At 37.1% G+C, this 25,842-nt stretch overlaps 1 non-coding gene across 1 annotated transcript; it reads left to right on the forward strand.

Annotated features, from left to right (window-relative positions):
• Positions 1-3,215: 3,215 nt before the first annotated feature.
• LOC111918346 (small nucleolar RNA R71) lies at positions 3,216-3,322 on the forward strand. Its single transcript, XR_002859186.2, has one exon. It is a non-coding gene; the product is annotated as a small nucleolar RNA R71 (small nucleolar RNA).
• The last annotated feature ends 22,520 nt before the right edge of the window (positions 3,323-25,842 follow it).

Below are 25,842 nucleotides of genomic sequence, written 5' to 3' on the forward strand. Positions count from 1 at the left end.
AATAATAGTTTTAGACTTATCCAAGTGGGAGACTGTTGGATTAATGTCTAAGTCCATAACTATAATTGGTAAGACTTGACCCGACCCATCATGGTCCATTTAGGTTGCATGGCATCATGCACTTGGATAGACTATAATGAGAGAAATAAGACACTTATGGTTATTAATATATTATAAGTTCTAGTATATTAATAATAAGAATAATAAGATTATTTAATTAGTATTGATCAAGAATTAATCTAGGATTAATTAAGTGATCAAAAGAAGACTAATTAAATATATGGGTTGATTGTGTAAATCATCCATACTTGTATAGTGGGCTAATGCTCCATGGATAATCAAGTTGGGCTAAAACCCATAGGATGGTCCATGGATGCTCCATGGTGTATTTGAACCCATGGATCCAAGGAAATGGAAAGTCATGACAATTAGGGTTTACCCTAATTGTAACACTATATAAATTCTCTCAAGTTATTCCAGGTGTATTTGGTGTTGTGTGAACCAGGTGTATTTGGTGTTGTGTGAACCATTTGAGGTGTCACACTTGGGGCACTAGGCACTCAAGCTTCATGAAGACTTTCTACATCAAAGAGGTATGTATTGTATCTTGTTACACTCATTGTTTTGTACGCTAGATTAGGATAGTACCTTGGAAGTTCTTATTTGCATGTATAATAGAGAAAACATAGATCCAAGGTATTTAGGGTTGCATGTACACTTAGGAGTGTTAGAATGCTCATAACCCAACAACTTCCGCTTCCACTTCGTGAAGAATAAAGAAAATGAGGGTTTACTGGTTTCTAGGGCTTTATTTTGTGGTCCCGTGTTTTCAAAAAGTCACGTCGTGAATTCTGATTGATTCACGTCGTGAATTTTAGTCTGAGCTAATATTGGGCCATGTACTCACCGACTGATCTTGGGCCTGTTAGTCTAATGGGCTAAACTATATCATGAAGTATTTATCCGGTCCATTCACGATTCACGTCGTGAATTGCTAAACTTCACGTCGTGCATAAAGTCTGGAAGAGAAAAATCAATTTTGACTTTAAACTAAGTTCTTAATTATTACTACTTCCATTTTAAGGTCCCTACATTCAGTTCTTAATTATGTTCTAATAGAGTTGGATGACATGATCTAAGTTTTTAAAACTAAAATGCAAAAAGAAAAAGAAAAAAAATTTGCAAACCAAACTCGGGTTGCCTCCCGAGAAGCGCTTCTTTTTCTTGGAGTCTTGAGTTGGACTCCGTCCTCCTACGTTGGGTCCTCGGAAGAATCCACCACTAGGATCTTTCGCTCCTTGAATCACCTCTTGTAAGCTTGAACTCGCCTTTTGTATGCCTTCTTTGAATTCTCTTTTTTAGTTTTGACCTCTTCTTCAAGCTTGCGTTTGGTCCCTTTAGTTTCTTCCTTGCACTCCATAGCATCCTCCTCCTCTTTCACCACCGACTTTGTCACTCTTGAAGTGATCTCCTCTTCATCACTCGTCATCTCATCATCTTCTTTGCTCACCCAAGAAGGTGGACTTTTGTAAGCTATGACTTCAACCAAAAATGGAACATATGCTCTTGGTTTTGTTCTTTTGACTTGATGAACTGCCTTGATCTCTTCTTCCATAAGCTTTTCTGGTTCTTCTAGTTCATTATCTTTATTGATTGTGAACACCTCTTCTTGAACATGTTCCTTTGGAAAGCCATCTTCTATCCCAAAAACTTCTTTATCATCACCAACCCTCAAGGTGAGCTTAGACTCGCGAATATCAACAAAAGCTCCAACAATGTTAAGCAATGGACGACCAAGGATAATTGGAACATCGGGATCTTCCTTCATATCCAAAACTACAAAAGCTATTGGAAAAACAAATTTTCCAATTTTCACCAAAATATCCTCCACGATGCCCCGGGGTTGTGTCACTGAACGGTTCGCCATGTGAATAGTCATTCCTGTAGCCTTCATCTTCTGAATTTCTAACTTCCGATAAAATGAATAAGGCATCAAATTAATGCTAGCCCAAGAATCGGCTAAAGCATTAACCTTCATTTTGTTGCCAAATTCACACGGAAGAGTGAGGCGTCCAGGATCTCCCATCTTCTTCAGTGTCTCTCCCAACGCAACTTTCGAGCTTTGTTCACTTAGAACCACCTTAGAATGCTTCTTTATTTGCTTGCGAGTGTCTATCAAATCTTGCAGTAATTTCTGATGCTCGGGAATTTTGGATAAGGACTCGACAAAGGGAGTATTAATCGGGATCCCCTTCACATGCTTAACAAACTCTATATGCTTTCTTTCTAGTGGACTAAGGGTAGCTTGGGAAGGAAAAGGAAAAGGAAAAGGCGGCTAATAAACCGAACCAATTACAGAATTTTTCTGTTTATGACGGGCCCACGTCGTGAACTTAAATGGTTCACGTCGTGAATTCTGGAATTCAGCAGCTTCATGATTTTTGAGCTTGGTCTTCTTTAGCTTTGGATTGGGCTGCTGTGGTACTTTTTCCAATGCCTCAAGGAACTCATAGATGGCTTCTTTTTCAGTGTCTATGGCCATTACATGAGATTGGGTCTTCGTTTCGGTATTTTTCGGGGATAACTTCTCATGAACTAGAGTGGCTAGTTGACCAACTTGTACTTCAAGGTTATGGATGGAGGCCTACTGATTCTTTATTAAAGTTTGTTGTTCCATAATAGTAGAATCAGTGGCATCGTGTCTTTTTTCCGAAGCTTCCATAAACTTCATCAACATGGTCTCTAGATCGGGTTTCTTCTCGGCTGGTGGTTGCTCCTTTTGATAGAAGCCTCGACCTGTCTACCTATACTTCTCTTCTTTTTGCTTCTTATACTCTTCATATGGCAGCCACTCCTTCTTCGGTTTCCTCCAGTCCTCATCAAACTTATCCCCACTCGAGTAGCACACTTGAGCTTTTCTGTTCCCAAACTCATCTAAATTGCAGTCCTTGGTCAAGTGTGGACCACTACATCTCTCGCAACCCACTCTTATGGCATGTATTGACTGGTCCATTTGTGTTATCCTTCGATCCAAATTATTCAGCATAGCCATTACAGCTGCTATTTCTTCAGTTTGAGCCCCTCCACCGAATTCTTCAATCAACTCCTTGATCTCCCTTAGATTTTTCTTTGTCAAAGGTCCTTGAGAGTCAAGGAGTTGTCTCGTCATAACGTTGACCCCATCATAGAAGATTGACATATCTTGTTGCACATTTAGATCATGTTGAGGGCAATTTCTGAGCAAGCCCTTGTACCGCTCCCATGCTTCGTATAATGACTCCCCTGGCTGTTGCTCAAAGTTGGCTATTACCTTCTTGAGTTTGGCTATCTTGGATGGCGGGCAAAACTGGTCCAGGAATTGCTCACGCATTTGAGCCCAAGTGGTAATTTTACCCGGTGGAAGTGATTTTAACCACTCCTTAGCAGCTCCTTTGAAAGTGATGGGAAGCATCCTAAGCAAGACGGTGTTTCTTTTGACATTTGGGATATGGAAGTAATCCGCAATGTCGTTGACTTCATCTAGATGCTTAAAAGCATCCTCATGATCTTTCCCAAAAAATGGGATATCCTTCAGTGCAATCAAGATGTGCCCCTTCAACTCGAATGTGGCAGTGGCAGGTATTGTGGGTTGGACTAAACCGGGACCCACATCTTCTCGGATCTGCTTCTTGTAAGCTCCCATGGACATCTCTTCAATTGCTGCCATCTCGTTCCTTGGCTCGTTCTCGGGTTCGCTCGTATGTTCTTCAAATTCCGGATCGGTATTGTATTCGGATTCGGTTTGGACGGGTATTTGATCCAAGTGCTCAAAATTGCTCTTGTGCCTCGCGGATGAACTTGACTCTCCTCACTTCTTTCCCGACTTCCTTGAAAAATCTGAATTTAATTCTTGTAAGGGCGTCTTTTTCTTGTGAATTGCAGACTCGGGATCTTCAAGTGGTGGCACCAAGGGTGTGTTTGAGCCTCTGGTCATGAACTCCTGCAACTCACTAAACTAAAAACGTAAAACTGAACTAAAATAAGAAAATACTAAAAACTGAAAATCGCAGCTTTCACGTCGTGAATTTATAAAACTCACGTCGTGAATTCTGTGACAGAAACAGAAAACAAAATTTTTGTTATATGCTAACCAACTAAGCTAATAAACAAAAATAACAAATAAATAACTAATTAACTTTTTGCAGATTTTATTCCACAAAAAGGGTCGATTAATCTAATGCAACTAAATAAACTAATAAACTAAGTCGTTCCCCGATAACGGCGCCAAAAACTTGATGTGCACAAAAGTACCCACTAATTTTAATATTTATAACCTAACAAACTTAAACTAACTATGCACTTATAGGCAGTGTACCTAGTCGAATTACAATATAGCTTGGGTAAGTCGGGTGTCGATCACAGGGAACGGTGTTACTAATTAATCTACTTACTATTAAATTAACCTAATTATTAACAAGTTTAAGCGAGGGTTTTATCTGATTTTACATGATTAGACGAACTTAACTCAAATTCAATAAGTAAAAACACACTCTTGTCTAGTTTGAATCCACTTCTTCCTTATGGCTAGCTAATTATTATGGATTATCAAGTTAGTTTTAATTGTATTAGTAATTTAGTTCTAACTTTACCAATAATTAACTAATTCATGTCAAACTATGTATGTTCACACACAATTAAACACAGAACTAATTATGAATGTAAATATGCTATGTAAGATTTGTTATATAAACGCAGTTATAGTCACAATAAACGTTCTCTAGCACAACTAAGTTTATTTATTCTAATTACTAACTAAGATTGGTCAATCCTAGCTCTAACAATTCAATGTTCACTAAATCATTAGGTAAACAAGTTCATGCAGTTAATGGTCACTAAGCTACACAGAACATGCAATCAAGCAATTAGAGAAACAAACACAAGCATGCTAGGTAAAACAAATCAAACACAAGCATTTTTACCAACTAAATAAATCCATAAAAATCAAGCTATTCATAAGTTAAAAGCTTCATCTAGCTAAACAAGAGTAGCTAGATTCAGCTGCTCATCATAGCAACTAACATACTAACACAAATCAAAGTGTAATAAAACATGTTCCTAATTATCGATTAAATAATCTAAATTATGGACCTTCACTCTTTTGGTGTTGAAAGCTTCTTCCCTGAACTTTTCTCTGCTCAAAATCGCCTTCTGGAACTCCTCTCTCTAGCCAAAAGTCCCCTCTATTCGTAATGGTCAAGAGTTTATATAGTTGTTGATTTTCACAAACTCACGTCGTGAATAATAAGATATTCACGTCGTGAGTTTCAGATAACCGTGCCCGTCAAGGATTCCTTCACCCGCATACATATCTTCTAGAGCCAACTCTCACGCCGTGAATCTTCAAGTTCCCACGACGTGAGAACGCTTTTTCCAGATTTTCTTCTCTTTTAATCTTTTAATTCCCAAAGTTTCTTTCTTTAACGCTTTTAGTCCCTTTTCTTCAAAATGTCTTCTTTTTGGCTGCAAATAACATTTAAGCTCATAAGTACCATTATTCTAAACAAATTACCAACTTATTAATAAAAATGTACTTAAATATTGCCTAAAAATAGGTATAAATATGGCAATATCAACGTACGCTGAGCGTATCCTTGGTGTACCCGGGGCGTAGAGGCATGGATTGGATGCGGAAGGCGCGCACACGTACGCATAGCGTACCAGGAGTACATGCAACGTACGTGAGCAGATGCCAAAACCCTAATTTTTAGGGTCTAAGACATATAAATACTCCATTATAGCCACCCTGGCCTCCTTACCAGCCCTTCATCCTCAGAAAACCCTAATATGACCTCATACTCCATTGTTGTGTGTGTTTGATCTCTTGAGCTTATTTTTTGGTGAAGAAAAGCTTCGAAGAAGTGAAGAGGAGTTAGAGGATAAGAACTTGAGTATCTTGAGCTCAAGGATCTGGAACTATTTCATCTTTTGGTACTCAAAGGAGGTATAAAGCTTCTAACTTTCCTCTTAGAAGCTTAGATATAAGATTATGGAACTTTGGACCTTTTTAGGTCCAAAGGATGGACCTTTATCATGCAACTTCATTTTTGAGCTTAGGGTTGTCACCCTTGGAGCTCATAGCATTCCTTTAGCAGTAAAGTTTCAATCTTTGGGGCTTTTATGGAATCATGCATGATATCTAGCCATTTCTATGGAGTTAGTTGCTATTATTCTATGTTTGGGCTCATTTGGTGGGTTGCAAGCCACCAAGTGATCGACTTTATGGATTAGGACGTTGAAAAGGACTTGGATCTGTAGTTATAGCCTTTGAAGTTGAGTATTAAGTGCTTAATGGGAAACGTAGCTTAACAGGGTAGTACGCTGGGCTTACCAGCTAGTACGCACAACGTACAAGCCATGTAGTAGGTACGTGCTGCGTACAGAGAAGTATGCCCCGCATACTCAACAATATTGGGTTTCTACCTTTTGGGCCTTGGTTTGGGCCAACTATTGGACTTATCAACTATTGGGCCTTAGTGGGCCATCAGACGTCTGATTTTGGACTATGGACATTGTTAGGCTTAGGGAAGGCCCATTTGAGAAGTTAGGCCCAATTTAGAAAATTGGTCCATTAGTGGGACTTTAATGGGCCATTAGTGGACTTAGAAAGATTAAATGGATTTGAGCCTTGGTTATGGTCCAAATCGTAATAAGGGTAAAATGGTTATTTTACCCTTAGGAGGATTCTCAGATTGTCTGACTAAGTATTGTTGTATAGAGTTAGCCGAGGAGTCGTGGGAGCAGCCAACAGAGATTCCTCACACATGATTTCAACATCCAGTTCGAGAGGTGAGCCCTCCTCCAGTAGGAATGGGTCTAAGGCCACAATGCCGACGCATTTAGATGTTAGTAATTCCGAATTACGATCCGATGCCGGGGCGGTCCCGAGAAGAGTTTATGTATGCTTGATGTATTTGTAATTCATGCATGTTATGTGTTAGATGTTCCGGGGAAAGCCCGATGCCGGGGCAAGCTTGATGCATGCTAGTTTATATGTTATTTGTTATGTATCCTGAGGTAAGCTCGATGCCGGGGCAAGCCTGATGTATGTTATATGCTTATGTTATGTGTTTATGATATATGATATGCTGTGTATGTGCTGGGGTAAGCCCGATACCGGGGCAAGCCAAATGCCGGGGTGAACCCTATGCCAGACGTGGTCTAATGCCAGGGTGAGCCCGATGCCGGACAGGAGTCCGATGCCTCATAGGTCGATGTCGGGTTCGTCCCGATGCAGCTGGATGGTGTCCTAATGTTTATGTTTCATGATATATGTATATGTATGGTATGTAGTAGTTTGGGGAGACTCATTAAGCTTTGTTCTTAAAATTTTCAGTTTTTGTTTCAGGTACTTCTACTAGCAAAGGGAAGGGCTCTGGATGATTGCATGTCACACACCATAGTTTCAGGCTGGGATTGTTTTAGACTTTGATGATTACTTATATGATTTTTATACAGTTTTTGACATGATGATGTTCTTGATTTTATTATGATGATGGATGATTTATGGTTTTAATAATAATTTTAAAACGAATTTTTTGGACCGTATTTTTGGGATGTTTCACGCCCACACTCTATGAGATATGGGTCTTGCCCACACTCACATTCCTAACAACACATACAGGTATCACAGAGACAACAAGTATAACAATCCAACAATCTGACTGATATCTATACTCAAGTAATAAGGAGATACGGGCCCCGCCCACACTCTATGTTCCTATCAAGAACATATAAACTACACGGGCCGACATTGGTGCCTTCGACCTGTTTAAACTAGGAGGAAACTCACCTCGCATTGCTGAAGTCCCACGGATAATTCTCGGGCTGCTGGCTGACAAATCCCCAGACTGTCAATCGTCAAAACAAAACCCAGTTAACCATTTGGGTTTCAATGCATAACTATAAATACACACTTGGGGTAAAAGGACCATGTTACACGTAACCTAGCTTGGTCCAAGACCAAGGCCCAAACTCATACTCTGAAAGCCCAAAGGTCAAATAATCAACCAAGACCCAACTATGGCCTAATTTTCCAAATTGGGCCCCAACCCCTTACATGGGCCTTACCCAAAATCACATCCAAATATTCTAGTCCATATACTTGTTCTTAGATGGCTCATTAAGAATCCAAACACCTAAGACCAAAAGAAGGCCCATCTTGAAGCCTAATCATAATTAGGGTTTTTCACATAAAATGACGATTAGGGTTAAGTGTTATTACTTAACCTATTGAGGACTTAATCCATTAAGTCCATCACTCCACTAGACCAATCATACCATGTGGTCGGGTATAAGCCATAAATTCGATCCAATGATCCAAAATGCGGGTCCCGACAAGTCCAAACTAAAATTTCCAAGATTAGGGTTTTCTAAACCCTAATTAGGGTTTCCAACCCAATTACAAGCCAACTAAGTCCAATATTAAGCTACTGGGCCGATAGGGTTTCACTATGTCGAGCAACACCCATTGCCACCTCGGGCGGTGGTGGTCGACGACGGCATACGGTGGCAGCCACCACCTTACGGTGGTGGTGGGGGGTTTTCCTTGGCTTTTTCTGCCCAAATCACCCAATCAACATCCCAACATAGAGGAAACACACTCACATTCTCCTAATGACGCACATATAGCCAACCACACGGTGGCAGGCGGCAGGAAGCGGTGGCAGCCACCACCTCATGGTGGTGGTGGTGGGTTTTTCTATCCAAATAATGCACATACCACTACACTAACTCCGAAAGCATCCCTTTCATGCGAATACATACGCACTCAGCCACCTACAAGGTGGCATAACATCGCTGGAATGCAACAGAAATGGCGACCAACTGACGGTGGTGGCCAACGTCGATTACGAATCCATACAACCAAAAGGAATGAAATACAGGAGAGATAAGTCATAGTTTAGCCTTATCGGGGGCCTTCTAGTCGTTCACGACCTGAAATTCATCGTTCTCATCTTCTTCCGTCGGTGTCGGCGATCTTCTGTATGTTCTCGACATCATTGGCGGCTGTGGAGGACGTGACGGTGGCGTTCGACGACAAGGCAGCAGGCAGAAAGGGTGGCTGTCGGACTCGGAGATGCAAGCGGCAGCTGAGGAGGACTCACATGGCGGTGGAGCCTATAGAAGGCGTGCTAGGGATATGGTTGATGAGAGGGATGGGAAGCGGCAGTCTTAAACCCCCGGCTCCTTTAGCCCCCGCTTCCGAAAATCTATTCAATATAATTCCAAATGATACAATTTAAACTATAAATTCCCAAATTTATAACATTTTACTCCCAAGGCTAAACTAATAAACTGTTATGAATTGAGGGCTTCACTTAAATAATAATATGAAATATAGTTCACATCTCGGGGTTCATTTATTTATTTTATCTAATATAATTAATTCAAACTAAATTTTACAATTCTCACCCACTTAAATTAGATTTCGTCCTCGAAATCATCCCTTATCATTCCTGACACTACAAAACAACTTGAACAACACAACCACAACCCTGAGCATACTCCAACCTTCCCAAGGTAACCTAAATCAACCCTCGAAGGGCTCTACATCCCGCATATGAAGGAATCCTTTGCAACTTAATCACATTTACTCAAGCTGAAATCTGAAGCCTCGAGGTGGTCTGACCCCTTAACAGACCGGCCACACTGAATCATTGTCAAATCCATTGAACTTATCTTCCAACTAGCTATTCAAATTTTAATAACTGGAGTTCTCACTAGAAAAAAAAAATCACAGACCAAATTTCCCTACAATACACTTATACTTAACAGAAGGCTCAGATACTCCTTCAAGTAGAAGACTAATCGGTTAGACTCATATAACAGCTGCACAACATGGTCAAATCAATTACTCTGAGATTATTCAATCCCACCGTGAGCAAATTAGCATTACCTAAGCAATCAGTTACCCATCCATACCTGAAATCCTAAAACACTAATATTGCTAAGCATATATGGGTGCTGGCCTCCCCTTCGGTCTATTTCAACCGGATACTGCCGAGCATATTTGGGTGCTGGCCTCCGCTTCGGTCTATGTGAACTGGATGCTACCGAGCATATCTGGGTGCTCAACCTACCCCTTCAGTTTATTTCAAACGGATACTTCCCAAAACACTGGAATTGTCTGGAATAGCATGCTATGGCCCTTTCCATGATCCTACGAACTGACCCACCGGGGCCTAACTTATATGAATGAACCTGTGCAGACTTACAACTTATTCCATAGTCTAATAACTCTTTCTCAAACTATCTGATCACATGAAGATTGCTACGGCTATCTCGCAGTCTTACAACACTTCCCACACCATCTGGCCGCTGGTGAATGCTACGGCTATCTCGCAGTCTTACAACACCTTCCATGCTATCTGACTGCTGGTGAATGCTACGACTACCCCTCAAATCGGGTTTGTTAGATATTCATTGGCGGATTTGAAGATAGGTGTTACTTCGAGGGGGAGTTTGGTCTTGATTGCGCTGGCTCGTTGGAGACTGAAGTTGGTACATCAAATCCTAACTTTGAGGGGGAGAATGTTAGGGTGCAAATTCACTCTTGGATGTAGTGTTTTAGGCTTACCCTCTTGTATATGTAAATGGGTTGAGTCTTTCCTATAAATAGGAAGCGAGTGACTCCCATTATGTAAGGATGATCATTTTGGAGTGTTAGACTAGAGAGAGAAATTTATACAAACCCATTTGTATATTCTTTCTAGATCTAATATGAGCTTACACATATTTATTTACTCATTGTGTTCTTGAGTTTACATGATGATTCATTAGATCTTTTCTAATTCCGCAAATGCCATCATAATCAACATCACATCAATTCCAAAATCATGTTAAGGGGGAGTTTTGACATGGAAAATTCCGAATAGAGCACGTTCTCTTTCCTTGAAGGTTTTATAATCAAATTTCGATTATAAAAAGGGGGAGAAATTTATATGTAAATTTGAACTTGAATTTTTCATATTACGCGGACTTGAAGACCGAAGTGACCTTGAATTTTTGAAGTTTACGAAATGATGCAATTGGAGATTTGGAAGTGATTTCGTTTTGAAATGGGTTTGGTTTTATTGAAGATTTCCGGGGTGTGTTTTTATGCTCAACTTTTGGGTGATCGATTTGGAGTTGAGAAGCTCGTGATCATTCGTTGATGCTCGGTTTGTATGGTCTCACATCCTAGAGCCCAAATTGAAGAATCATGGAAGAATTGAAGGTTTGAAGTTCATTTCACCATGTGTTACCCTTGAGGCTCGAACCGCGTAGTTGCTCGATTTTAGGAGATTTGAAGTGGGTCATCCATTCCTAACTTTGAGGGGGAGAATGTTGGGGTGTAAAGTTATCCATGTATGACTTGGTAATGTGTTGACTTTTGTAAAACCCACTTGCATGTGGTGCATTAGCCTTTTGACTCATGAGATAGAGAGTGAGAGAGAGACATGTAAGCACCTCTATATAAGGTGGGTTTAGTCTACTTGTAGAGGTGTGCTTGAGAGGTGTAAAAGTGAGTGTGTAAGTGTGTGTCGTTTATGTAGATGTAGATCTATGTCCCTTTTTGTAACACCATACATATTCCATACATCTCTTGAAAACCCAAATCACCATGTTCATTGTGTAATCTTTAATTCCACATGCCAAACCATGTTCTATAATCACGACAATTTCAATGTTGGGGTGCAAAGTTATCCATGTATGACTTTGTAATGTGTTGAATTTTTTAAAACCCACTTTCATGTGGTGCATTTGCCTTTTGACTCATGAGATAGAGAGTGAGAGAGAGACATGTAAACACCTCTATATAAGGTGGGTTTAGTCCACTTGTAGAGGTGTGCTCGAGAGGTGTAAAAGTGAGTGTGTAAGTGTGTGTTATTCATGTAGATGTAGATCTATGTCCCTTTTTGTAACACCATACATATTCAATACATCTCTTGAACACCCAAATCACCATGTTCATTGTGCAATCTTTAATTCCGCATGCCAAACCATGTTCTATAATCACTACAATTGGTATCAGAGCAAGGTCTTCAATGATCAACGTGATTTTTGAAGACCAATTCTTGGTTTGGCAACTTTTGTCACAATTGGAGCAATTTTGGTGAGTCTCTCTCTATGATCTCTGTTAATTTCATTGAATTCGTGCGTTGCGTTTTTGATTTGTGATCATTTGACTCGTTGGATCAAACTTTTCTTGAAAAAACCCATTTGTTGTTATCCAATAAAATTTTTCGTTGATCAAGTCCGATCCAATCTAAAATCCGTTTGTTTGATTCGATACTAAATTTTCAATTGTTTGTTTGAATCGAGATTTAAGCCCAAAATTCATTGTGATACATTTTTTTTTGACTTAGCCAAATTTTTTTACATCTTACTGTTCATAAATGAAATTGGAGCCCAATTCATATTCTTATTCGATAATCTCAATATGTGTGGTAATCAAGAGCCCAATATTTCATTCGTTTATGATCAAAAAGAACTCGTCACTGTTCATTAATATTTTGAGCCCAAATCATGAATGTCTTTAACTCATTGAATCATTTTGAATCGTCAATCGCTGTTCGTCATTTGACTTGTACACACACATCATGTACTTGTACCATCGGATAATATTTCTTCATAATCTGTTGTTCTTCTGTTCTTAATCTCATTTTCTCATTGTATCTCTTCGATCGGTGTATAATGCTAATCTGCAAATGTGAATTGATTTCAAATGATTGGCATATGATGAAATCGATTTTGGTCAAGCTAAAATTTGAGAAGTCGAAAAATTGGTTATTTGATTTTGATAAATTTGGTCAAGAACACTTGAAGGAGGTGAAGAATAGTTGGATAATCATGTATTGATCTGAAATTTGTTGATTAAATCATCAATTTCTTGTTTGTTGATTTTTGACTTTGCAAAGTCAAACTGAGAAAAAGTCAATGTCGATGTTCAAGTGATGATTCTGTGAATTACAGGTTGAAATTGGTTATTACAAGTTGTTTAGAGACTGTGAAAGTCGAAATCAGGTTCAATTTGGGATTTAATTTTGAAGTTGGATAAATCGTGTTCTTAATGTCGATCACTTGGGTTTCGTCGAAGTCGATGATTAAGGGTCGATAATTGATTTTGAAGACTTGATATCGAATTTGTTTTGGTTTGATAGCGATTGACTGGAATTTGATTTCAATGTTTTGCAGGGATGCAAGAATGAATGGTTGGAATCGCTGTGGAAAAAATTTGATGTCGTTGTTTCGTTAAGATGATGAAGTTAGAATCGATGATCTCAATTAACAAATTCTTTGGAATCTGAGTTTGTTATTGCAAAGAACGAACTGAGTTGATGAATTAGGTTGGAGTCGATTTGATGAACAAGTGGTTGACGAAGGCTTGATTGAAGAATTGGGTTGATGTACGAAGGGTTCCTAGATGATTGTTGATTTGGGATCGATGGTCGATAGATGGGTTTAAGGAAATCGATTTTGGAGTCGGATTGTTTGGAATTGATAATAGTAGATGGGTTAGTGTTTGAAATATGAAAGTATTGGTGTTATGAACGAATGCTAACCAGTTAATGTCAAGGAACGAAATTGATAAACTGGGATGAAGTTGTTGGATTAGTGTCTAAGCCCGTAACTATATTTGGTATGTACTTGACCCGGTTGTGCATGGTCCTTTTGGGTTGCCTTCACCAAAGCAACTTGATAAGATGATTTATGGAGAAAAAGGAATAATTATGATTTATTAATATATTATATGAATAATATATTAAAGGAGAAATCATATTGTTTAATTAATATTAGTCAAGAATTTATTAAGAAATAGTTTTGTGATTAAAAGACATTAATTAAACTTAGGGACTGGAATTGTAATTATAAGATAATTGTAATTGGGCTATGGATCACCTTGGAACATTGGTTGGACGGATTCTATGGGAAGCCCATAAAGAAATCGTCCAAGGGGTGTTCTAAAGGGAGTCCATGGGCTGCTTAGGGCCTAATTAAGCAGTCAAATTAGGGTTTCTTAGTTGAAAACCCTAATAGCCTACCTATATAAGGAACCCCTAAAGCCCCAAAAACGTGGCTAACACTTCTAAGAGAACCCTAGACGTTTTTGGTGCCTCCTCCTCCTTCTCTTTAGTCATCCTCTTGCTTGTGGTGTTTGTAAGACATTAGAGGAGTGACACTTGTGACTCTAAGCTCCAAAGACAATAAGATTCAAGCCATTGAAAAAGAGGTAATCATCTAGATCTGTATTCTTATGTTAATATTTATTATCACATGCTAGATCTAGGATTGAAAGTCTTGGATGAATGCATGTATAATAGAGAAACCTAGATCCAAGCATTAGGGTTTGTATGAGCACATATGATGTTCTTATGGCCACAACCCATCAGTGGCATCAGAGTCATGATTGGTTTCTGTTGTATGTGATGCAATGCTTTTTTATCTGTTGAATATCGAGTTTCTGGCCTTTGCCCGACCCGACTCGACGAGTCAGTATCTGGACTCGGCGAGTCTGGCTGTTAGACATACGAATTTTCAGATTTTGTTTTGCCTATTTTGACTTAGGATAATTGCCATAATTGTTTCAAATTAATAAAATACGATTTTTATTGATTCCTTATGATTCCTTATGATTATCTTTGTCAAAATAAAAGCTTTTTGTCATCAAATTAGATAATTGTTACCTTATTTGATAAATGCTAAATTATTTGAATTATTTGGTCAATTATCTTGCAAATAAAATTGATTAAGTTAAATCTAGATAATCACCAATTAATTGTTTAATTGCCTTATTTTATTTTTGATCTTGATAGTTTTGAAATGTTTCAAAAACTTGCCCTCAAGTTTTGGAACTTAAATTTTGATTAAAAAGTTTAATTTTGAAGTATTTAAATTCTAAACCCTAATGTTTTGAAATGTTTCAAAACTTGCCCTTAAGTTTTGGAATTTAAATTTTAATTAAAAGTTTAATTTTAAAATATGAAATTCTAAAACCCTAATTTTTTTTTTGAAAAAAAGTTCAAATTGCACCCTTATTGTTTTATTAAATTAATTAAGTGTATAATTAAAATAAATTTAATAAATCCATAGTGATATGATTTATATTTAATTAAATTAAAAGTGTAATTTATTAAATTAGACCACCTAGTATTTTAAAAGTGTAAAATACACCCTTATACTATATATAACATTAAAAGTCTGATATTATATATGTATAACTTAAACTGCTAGTCTTACCGTTACTAGGCCTCATTCACGAAACCAATCTATAAGGGAGGTATAAGGTTATGACCTATAAAATGATCGTTTAATGGGTGTCCACTCTCACCCACCGCTTCCTTGATTGGTGGAGGGTCGTTAGCCAAACGGGTAGGATAGGGCAAACCCTCTCCTCATTAAAAGTATAATGAATGTTAAAGTAACGAAATGCTTTTACAAAATTCCCAATCTTAGTTACTTTAGGCAAAAGTGAATTTGATGCAATTCCATGAAATTACACTTTGTACCCTTGCAAAGACGTTAGTGGAGCGTGTGTGGTTAACCAGCACACTAAATGGTTCTAAGAAAAGGTAGCAAAGGGTGACTCAACGTTTGTTATAGTTCGGTGGAGTGTGTGTGGTTAACCGGAACATCGAATAGGTGACTGTAACATTGGGGGCACCATGTAAGTTTGCATGGTTATTCACACCCTGTTTTGTGATCCTCAGCATCCCAGTCACAAATCGAGGGGCATATCGAGATTTAAACATGCCATTGAAAAGTTCAATGAATCTCAAAGGATCTAGGAGTTTTTCAATACATTTAAAACCTAAATTCTTTTTCGTTTTTCATGGTGGAAAATTAGTGAATTGTCATTCACTTACCTTCAAATGTTCTACAAGTTGGATTATGGCATCCCTCTTCCAATTTGTAGGATATTGTGTTGGGTCCTAGCCTTAATATCTCATTTGGGTGATTTATTAAGGACTCAATCAACTAACTTGAATTTTTTCTCCCGTTTTGTAGATGTCAAAGTACGAAAACTATGGTCTTCCCAAATCCCGTGGAACAAGCTTTCCACATGAAGATGATATTCCACGATTCGATCGAGGAACACGAGATCATGCTTCATTTCCTCAACCTCCTCCTATTGTTCTCCCTAACCCAGAAGTTCAAAGGCTTGAAAAGTTCAAGCTCACTCAAGCCCTTTTGGCAAGTAAACATGAAGAAGGAAAGTCAATGTGTGCACACGCCTTAGAGATCAAGTCACACATTGATAGGTTAAGAATGTTGGGAGTCGTTGTCTATGAGGAGCTAGCTGTTGACTGGGTTCTTTAGTCGCTTCCTGACTCATATAGTGAGTTCCTAAGAGAGTACTATATGATAGACCATAGCGTGACCCTCATCGATCTCAGCTATCTGCTTATTGATGCTGAATCAACGATGATTTGGCGCAATGGAAAAGCAAAGTTGATTGGTGGATTTGCCTTCCAGACCTCTATGGACATAGGCAATGGCAAAGAAAGGCATGCCATGGTCGAAAGGTTTGATCATAAGAAAAAGGCAAAGTACGAAGTAGTTCCATGTGCTATTCCAAAAGAGTCAATTTGCTTTTATTTCCAAGAGAAGGGGCATTGGAGACAAAGTTGCCAAATCTACCTGAGAGATCTAAGAGACGGGAGAGTCAAGACGTATGGCTCTACTTCAGGTGAAATTCCATTATCTAACTCCATTAAGCTCATATTCATTAATTCTTGATACATAATGTAATAAGATTGCATCTGAATGTTTTGCAGGATCAATGAAAAGAGAGGAAGCTTGATGGAAGAGCAAGATGAGTCTGATCACGAAGAAATAGATCACGATCGCATGGATTCGAAGATCAGATTTTGAGCTTAGAAAGTTATGATAGAGTTGTTGGGAATATTTGATTACATAGTTTTTCAGTTGATTTTGCATTGTAAGGACATGTTTTTCGCTGCTTTTATAAAATAAAATTTTGATTTGTCTTATTTATTTATATATCCTTGCAATGAAATCGTTGTGAAAAAATTGATGTTTGTGTATTTCTATAAATAGATGTAATTCTTAGTTATGTTATTTATGGTAGTGTCAAAATTTTCTAAGTAAGGAAAGGTTCCCATCACCCAAGTTTCAATTGGATAGAAACTTGGAATCATATGATTTGAATCATGTGATGTATAGAAATCTTGGTACTTAGGAAATTAAGACTAATTCCTTGATCACACAAGTATGTGAGTCAAGTGAAGGACTAAAATACTAGAACAAAATGTTGTGCACTAGTCAAGTCCACCATAAATAACAATAAGACTATTCTTCATAATTTACCAAAAGTCTAGTAAATGTGGTTATACTTACAAGATTAAGTGTAATTCTGAATCATTGAAAAGTTTCAGTGAATGGCAGAACGAATAAGAAGAATCAATGAAGGCAGAAAGATAAAAGTTTCTCCAATCTAAGAAGAAGTGAGAGTACTTTTGTATCGGATTTTATGATCGTCTTAATGATTAAGAACCATATCACAATTGATCCTCTAAAGACATCTTAGTGCACTAGTATGGCTAAGAAGAGGAATCATAAATTATTGAAATGGTTAAATCAAAAGGATGAGTCATACTTCTTTACAAAATTAAGTCTTAGAATCGTATTCCAAGGTTGTGATTTGAGTGACACACACTCATCAAATGTGAAGTAGAAAAATTGTTTTTCTTACTCTTGCACGTTTGAAATTGGTAAGTTGTGATGTCTTAGAGAAGACAAAGACCAACTAAGACCTAATGTGTGAAGTGTTTTGTCTTGATATAGACACACACTAACTCTTAGATATTTGTTTATCAAAAAATGTTTCTTGATAAAAGAATCTAATATGTCAAGAGGTCAGTGGGAGTCTAAAAAATCTTGAAAAGATTCAAGAACTAATCAAGAGTAAACATATTAAACACTAGCACACGACTTGAGGTTTGTAACATATCGTGTTGAAAAAACTCTTTTTCTGTGCCAATCCCATTGAGTAATTATGCATATGAGTTCTACGAGTTCTCGTTAGAATGCATAAGGCAAGCACCTTATTCAATGAAAGTACATTGACTGTCATAGGTGTGCTGCTAGATAACTTGGAAGCAATGGTGGGACCCTTGATGGCAAGAAATTAAGAATGAACAAGTTCTGTCCATAAGAATTTGAATTTGTCACAAACATTATCTTTCGATTATGGTTATGGCAAATTCACATGGATAGGAACACATACACCATAAAATCTAAGTGTCATAAGGTTTCTCTCCTTCATGAAAATGATTAAGAGGAAACGCTTTCACTAAGAGAGATTTTAAGGAGATAGCGATTATGTAAATTGCATTCTCAAATTCGATTATGATTACGACATCCCTCTTCAGAGTTCGAATTGTGAGATTTGGCAACCAGTCTGAACATTTGGGACTTAGTAAAATAAGTTTTGAATTAGTTTAGACACACATGTGAGCTGTCTAAGGAAAGGTGTGTGATTTTTAAGAAGCTTAGATAAAGGCTTATCGAAGCGTATCGTATTAGAAACAATGAACTTTGGAAGTCAATAAGCATTGTTTCCTAGAAGTTTAGTTGGTTTCTAAATACGTGTCAAAGCTAGTGGGAGCATAAATGTTATGCTGGAATGGATACAATCATCATGTTAGTGGGAGCATGATTATTATTTAAGTATTGTAAGTTGGCAATATTAATTATAGAAAAACAAAAATTTCACTTTGGAAAGTTGAAAAGTTGTTTTTGCTATAATTAAGGGAGAGAATGTTATACTTTGTTTCCAATCTAAAAGCTTAGATCAAGAAATTTTAGTTGTTTTTAGTCAAGGGTATATTTATTATTTGCATTCTCAAAATACGATTATGATTATGACATCCCTCTTCATAGTTCGAATTTTGAGAACATGGCAAATAGAAATATTATGACAATATTATAGCAAGAAACTGGTAAAGTATCACGTTTTTCATTATGAATCGTATTCCACACACTTCGGGTATAGGATCGATTGCATATGCTGTAATATTCGACCGTTATAAAATTTTCTAAATGCCTAGGGCATTTAGAGGGAAAATGAAATAGAACCGGGTTTGACTAAAATAATTAAAGAACTGTTAAGGACAATCTAAGGTTCGCCAAGGATTGGTTGCTTGTGGACAGTTGGAAGTATAGTCATGGATGGACCATGTTGACATTATTATGAATAGATAAGATTCCATTTAGAATGAGTTGTCACATGAAAAATATGGAAATGTTTCCATATTAGGAGTTGGATATCAAGAATAAATGTCTAGATGCTTGAAATGATACCTCCGCAGAATAGATGACACTTTATGATTCCTAACAATACTAATAACTTCAGATGCTTGAAATGATACCACACTCGAATCATGATGACCAAAAGATAGATGCTCCCACCAATACCTCACCAACAAGCCACTTCCTTTGGCGCTTCCATCAGCCAATCAATAACAGTTACAAAAACCATCAAACCCTGATGATGCTGAATAACCATCTTGCGGAAACCTAACCGCAGACCTTCCACATAATACCCCTGAACCAATCTCGACCATAAACCAAGATGACACTTACACTCACAACCTACAAATAGGGAAATAACCTTTCGGTAACCACTAATAATTTATGGCGTGCAAATGGCATATGACATCACTTGAAGATATAACCCAAACACAAGCAGAGAAACAAACCTAGAGATACACTTACCAAAACCCTTGGAACGAAAACTCCATCGTGCAGTTTCCCGCAAGCGCTGCACTGAATTTGGCCCTGTTGGCCTCTCAAAAGCTGATCCAAATTCTTGGATCTCTCCCCAGGAACCTCTAATATATGCACATGATCTGGTTCCCTATTACCAATGTGCTCCAACTCATTCTCCCACTCTCGAGCTCTAGAAATCATATCATTCAGGGTCTCACACCCCGAGATACTCGTGATCTCCCTGATATCATTCCGTTGTATATCATGATACCTTACCTTCTTCATTTCCTCATCTGCTACATACTGCGGTACCTAATAAGATCTCTCCCAAGACTTGGCAGTGATCTCTGCCACAGTCTCAATAGTCTGGCGGAGATCCAACAACTCTTGCGCCAACTGTTGCGCCTCACTCGTCGGGGCAACTTCGCCCAGATTCTGGTCGAAAAGTCATCCCATGATGTAACGCTTGGTACATGTAATATTTATTTATTTTCAAGTTTTAGGGTTTTGGACCGGAACTCGACACTCCAACTCGTCGTGTAGAGATTTTTCTGTATGCGGGTTAAGGACCCTACTCGATGAGTTGGGAGGCCTAAATCGACGAGTAGGCGCAGGAAAGGAAGACCCTAATGTTTTGGGTTTTGCACCCTATATAAAGAAATTATGGCCCATTTGTGGCCTCCCTCATCGTATTTACAGTCCAGAAGCAAACACTAATCGAGATAACCCTCCATATTGAGTGTGTGTAAGACTAAAGAGTGTGTGTTTGGTACATTTCTTGAAGAACTCAAGGATTTAATAGCTTGGAATGAGAAGGAGCTAATAGAACCGACATCTACTCAGTTGTAGCAATTATTTGAAGGTAAAAAGCTATTACCTTGATATTTCTTTGGTTAGATCTCTCCATTCAAGAGATTAGGGTCCTTTTAGCCTATTTGGACCTATTTTTGGAAGTTGGGAATGAATTGAAGTTGTAACTTCAGATCTGAACTCTTCTAGGCCCCTATAGTCATAAATTTATCGACTTTATCAAGCTTTGGCTCTTCTTCGTGCCCTAAACCTATTATCAAGTTTGGTTTTAGCATTTTAGCCTCTTGAAGCCTTGCATGCATGTAAAGTTGGTAATTTTACGTGGAAACTACACCTTAGGGGACTGGATTTGTAATTTGGAGCTTTAGATTTGACTAAAAAGCACTGAATAGGTTTAGATTGCGGAAAAATCGACGAGTTGCCCTGGAGACTCGATGAGTTGGATCGAGTTGCCCTGCTTTCTGGATACTGAAGGAACTCGACGAGTTGATGAGACAACTCGGCGAGTTGGCTAGGGTTTTCTCAGGTCTTCTGAACTCTGAAGGAACTCGACGAGTTGCTAGATGCACTCGACGAGTTCGGGTCAACATGGATTGTTGACCTTGACTGTTGACTTTGTCTTTGACCATGGTTGACCAAGTTTGACTTTGAGGGTATTTTTTGTATTTCGGGATTTTGACAAGTTAATCACATGATGATTGTAGAAATTTGAGTTGGAGTTGCAAGTTGGGACTTATCTTATCAGTTCAACATTTCTTGAGTGGTGAGTCTTCTCACCATACCAATGGGTCGAAGGCACCAAGGCCGGCCCATTACAGGATATATGGATTGTTAGTTTGATTATATGATATGTCGGTATGACATTTGTATGGAAGTCCCCGAGGGGGGGGGGGGGTTCCTATGGTAGTAGATTAGGACCATGAGGAGGTTCATATGGCATTAGGTATAAGTCCTTGGTGGGTTTCCACGGCTTCCTAGTATGTTTACATGTTTAGCTTGTATGTTATTTCTATGGTTAGTGAAGACCGTATGGAGGTTGCCACGACAGGTAGTCAAGACCACGTGGGGGTTCCAGTGGCAGCAAGCAAAGATCATGTGGGGGTTCCCATGCCAGATAGTTAAGACCACGTGGGGTTTCCAGTGGCACTTGGTATAAGACATTGGAAGGTTTCCATGGCAACCTTATATGTTTATATGCATGGCTTATGTATTATGTATAGCTTATAGAGCATTTATGGATTTTGTCATTATGTGGCTTGTCTGGGGTATGCTCTGGGGAACTCACTAAACATTAGCTTATAGTTTGATGTTTGTTTTAGGTACTTTAGAGCCTAAGGGTAAGGGCCCGGCTTGATGGCACAACGTACACTCTCTCCGACGATTTTATTTTGGGACACTCTGACATATTGAATAAAATATTTGATGTTATGAATTTTGAAAACAGTTGTTATTGAGATTTCACATTTATGGGAATGTTTTGGTTATCTGGAAATGAAAAATTTATTTGAAAAATTTGGGATGTTACACATGACATAGCATCAACCGCTTCATCACCCAACTCACTACCAACCTCTTCCCACTAATCATGTGCCCTGTCCTTCAGGAGGCTGGATGAATTTCGGACCTTGTCCCCTTTGGGACTACGGCTGGTACAAAAACATTGGCGACATCTGCCAATCACCTCCTGCTAGTAATGGGGTCCCTAGCCCCATGATAATCTGCCAATCACCTCACGGTGGTGGCGTGGGTTTTCCTTGGCTTTTCTCCGACCAAATCACCCAATCAAAATCCCAACATAGAGGGAACGCACTCACACACTCCTAATGACACACATACAACCACCCATGTGGTGACAGCCACCACCTCATGGTGATGGCGGTGGTTTTTTCTGTCGGAATGATGCACATACCACTACACTAAATCCGAAAGCAGCCCTTTCATGCAAATACATATGCACTCAGACGCTTTGATAGTTCTTTGTTAGGTGTTATCGTACAACTCATCACCATCATCGATGATTGTGTCACCTGGTTCCATATGAGCTGCCAAAGCCTCTATTTTCTGGTTAATCGACGCTCTAGACTGAGAGAACGAAGTTGAAAGGAGTGTACTGACCTAGTTATGGAATCTGGCCTTGATTATGAGTTCTATCTAGAGTCTCATTGACCTTCATTTAGTAGTGAGACGGAGGTTATAAAAGAAAAGAGAAGAGGCGTGAAGATGGTGTTGACTATCTAGGTTTCTTATAAATCCATGTTTACTTATTTTTTATAATTATCAAAAAATTAAAATAGTCAATTTATCTATGTAGACCAGTGTGTCCACTGAAACCTACTATAATAGGTCCTGATGATTAAAAAGACAGGTTGCATCCGACCTTATACCCCTATAAAGCAACAAAATTACTTTAAAGACTGAACCGACTAACCCTATAAATATTGTAGGGCATTAGTGTCATTTACCTTTTATTTATTTACTCATATTCTAAAAATGAATAAGAACCATACTTATCTAATTCTTATTAGAATATATTAACTTTATTAACGTTTAAAGGTTTATGATGTTATTCACATTGGAATGACATTTATCACATTCTTTTATTCTCAACTAGTTGTGAGACCCATGTATTACATGAGTTAATTTAAAAAAAAGTTAAATATAAATGTCAAAATATTTAAGAACTTTAAATTTATAAGAAAATAAGAAAAATAATGAATTATTATAATGGAAATGTTTTTTTTTATCTTTTAAAGTTAAACAAATAATTTAAATAAATAAAAGAAATTAATGAGCTTTAATTTTGGAAAATTTGAAATTAAAAGGTAAGTTTATTAATGAAATTGATATCTATTTATTAGTATACTAGGTGTAAGACCCATGTATTACATGGGTTCATTTAAAAAAATAATGAAAATTCTAAACATTTGAAAAAGTTTAAATTTATAAAAAAAAATAGGAAAATATTGAATTCTTAAAATTAAAATGTTTTTTCTCTTTTACATTTGAGAAATTGAATATCCTCTTACTTTTGTTCCTACAAATTCTCATACCCAATTAAATCAAGACATGTGTCATATTAGTATACTAAAATTTCATTAAATGTACATTAAATGTTACACATGTCACTATTTAATTAGGTAGGAGAATTTGTAGGAACAATAAGTATGATGATATTTAATTTCTTTTTACATTTAAACAAATAATTTAGATAAATAAACAAAAGAAACTAATGAAGTTATAATTTAGAAATATTAAAATTAGAAGGAAAGTCAACTATTAAAATAGATATGCATTTATTATTACATTTATTGCAATTATTACATTTAAATATTATGTGAGACTTAATAAAATGGAAAAAAAACCACAAAATGTTATGTGGAAAAAAAAATTAATTGAAAATAACCACAAAATGACATGTGGTAAAAAGACTGTCATTTATTGTGAGACCCATATGTTATACGGGTTGGATAAAATAAAAAAAATTAAATATGAAGGTTTAAACAAAAAATTATTTAAGTTTGAAATTTAAAATTTGAATTTAAAGGAAACATATTAAATACTATATGAGTTGTAATATTGTAATTTTTCAGTTAAGGCAATTATTAATTAAGGTGTAAATATGATGTGTTAATTAAGAGAGATAAAAAATAAGAAAATGATAAATGAAAAAAACATTTATTCAAAAATATCAAAAAATGACAAGTGTCAAAACTCATAAGAGATTGACATGTGGCAAAAAAAACCTTCATTTATTAAGAAGAATTTATTGCAATTAGTACATGTGGAATTTAATAAAATATAAAACTCATAAAATGACATAATTCAAAATAACCACAAAATGAAATTTGACAAATTGAATGAGAGTGTGACAAATGATAAAAAAAAACATTCATTTATTAGAGAGGATAAATCATTTATTATATAATTTCGTTATGTAACAATTATATAAACAAACATGGTATGATTCATTAATAATCTTAGAAAACTATTTGTTCTTAAAACTTTTAATACATACATACACACATACACACACACACACACACACATATATATATATATATATATATATATATATATGTATGTATATATATATATATATATATATATATATATATATATATAATGTTTCAAATAAGAATCTAAAAAAGATTATAAGCTAATAAGAATTAATTTAAGCCTTTAATTTTCTATCAACTAGAAGTGTTCCTGCACGGGTCGGTGTAAGTCCCAAAATTTTGCTTGATGTATCATTCCGATCCGCTTGATGGTGCGGAATCCCAATCAAGCGGATGATGCAAGATCAAAATGGAGAAGAAGAAGAAGAAGAACTTGATGAATATATGATGTATTGATGAATATTCAATGATGCTCCATACACATGAGATTCACACACACACACACACACTCTTCTTCTTTCTAGTTTCTCTCTAGAACACCTTGATTTACACACACTTAGCACCTACCCTTGTGTTCTCCCTTCAACGACTTCACCCACTCCCCACCCATACTTCTATATATATATATGGACCGCAAACCCAAGGCCCAAACCCAATGCTAGACCGAAAACACATGGGTTTTCGGTCCAAGCTACAATTAAAACAAATATTATTTTCGGCCCAAGACTAAAAACAATAAATGGTTAGAAAAGCAAAGTATAAACAATATTTTTGACCCAAAAATCTTCCCCTTGGTTTATAGATTTCTTTTCTTTGACCGAACAAACCCCCCTAAAAATGTAGCTGACTTTTCTTGTCAATCTTCATTTGGAGCTTGACTTCAGCTTTTTGTCTTCTATTTCTTCACAACTTCAAGACAAACAACTGAATCTTCTAGGTGAATGACTTCATCTTGAACAGTTGGGATTTTCTTCAAAATTTGACTTTGAACGCACGTTGGGTGTGGAGGCTTGTTGTACAGATTCTTTGAAAATTAGCGCTTTCAGCCTGAGAATCTTCAGAGAGAACAACAGAGAACGAATCTTCTGGATCACTTCAGCAGGTTCATAGATAGTAGCAAATTGATTGAGGAGGCTTCAATGCAATCTGTCACATAATCTTCAAGTGCAGCTTCACCTTGCTTCCGGGGTTGAAAGATTGAATGTTGAAAGAATAATCTTCATTTCTTATTCCTTTGAATGAGAATTCTTCAATGATCACGGATGAAGCCTTGGCTCAGAAAATCTCGATACAGTCTCTATGACTCTCATCTACATCTAAATTCACTTTTCAAGACAAAGAAAATTTTGAGATAAAAACAAAATTTGAAGAAAACTTAGCACAC

The sequence above is a fragment of the Lactuca sativa genome, chromosome 8, assembly GCF_002870075.4.
Source record: "Lactuca sativa cultivar Salinas chromosome 8, Lsat_Salinas_v11, whole genome shotgun sequence".
NCBI lineage: Eukaryota > Viridiplantae > Streptophyta > Magnoliopsida > Asterales > Asteraceae > Lactuca > Lactuca sativa.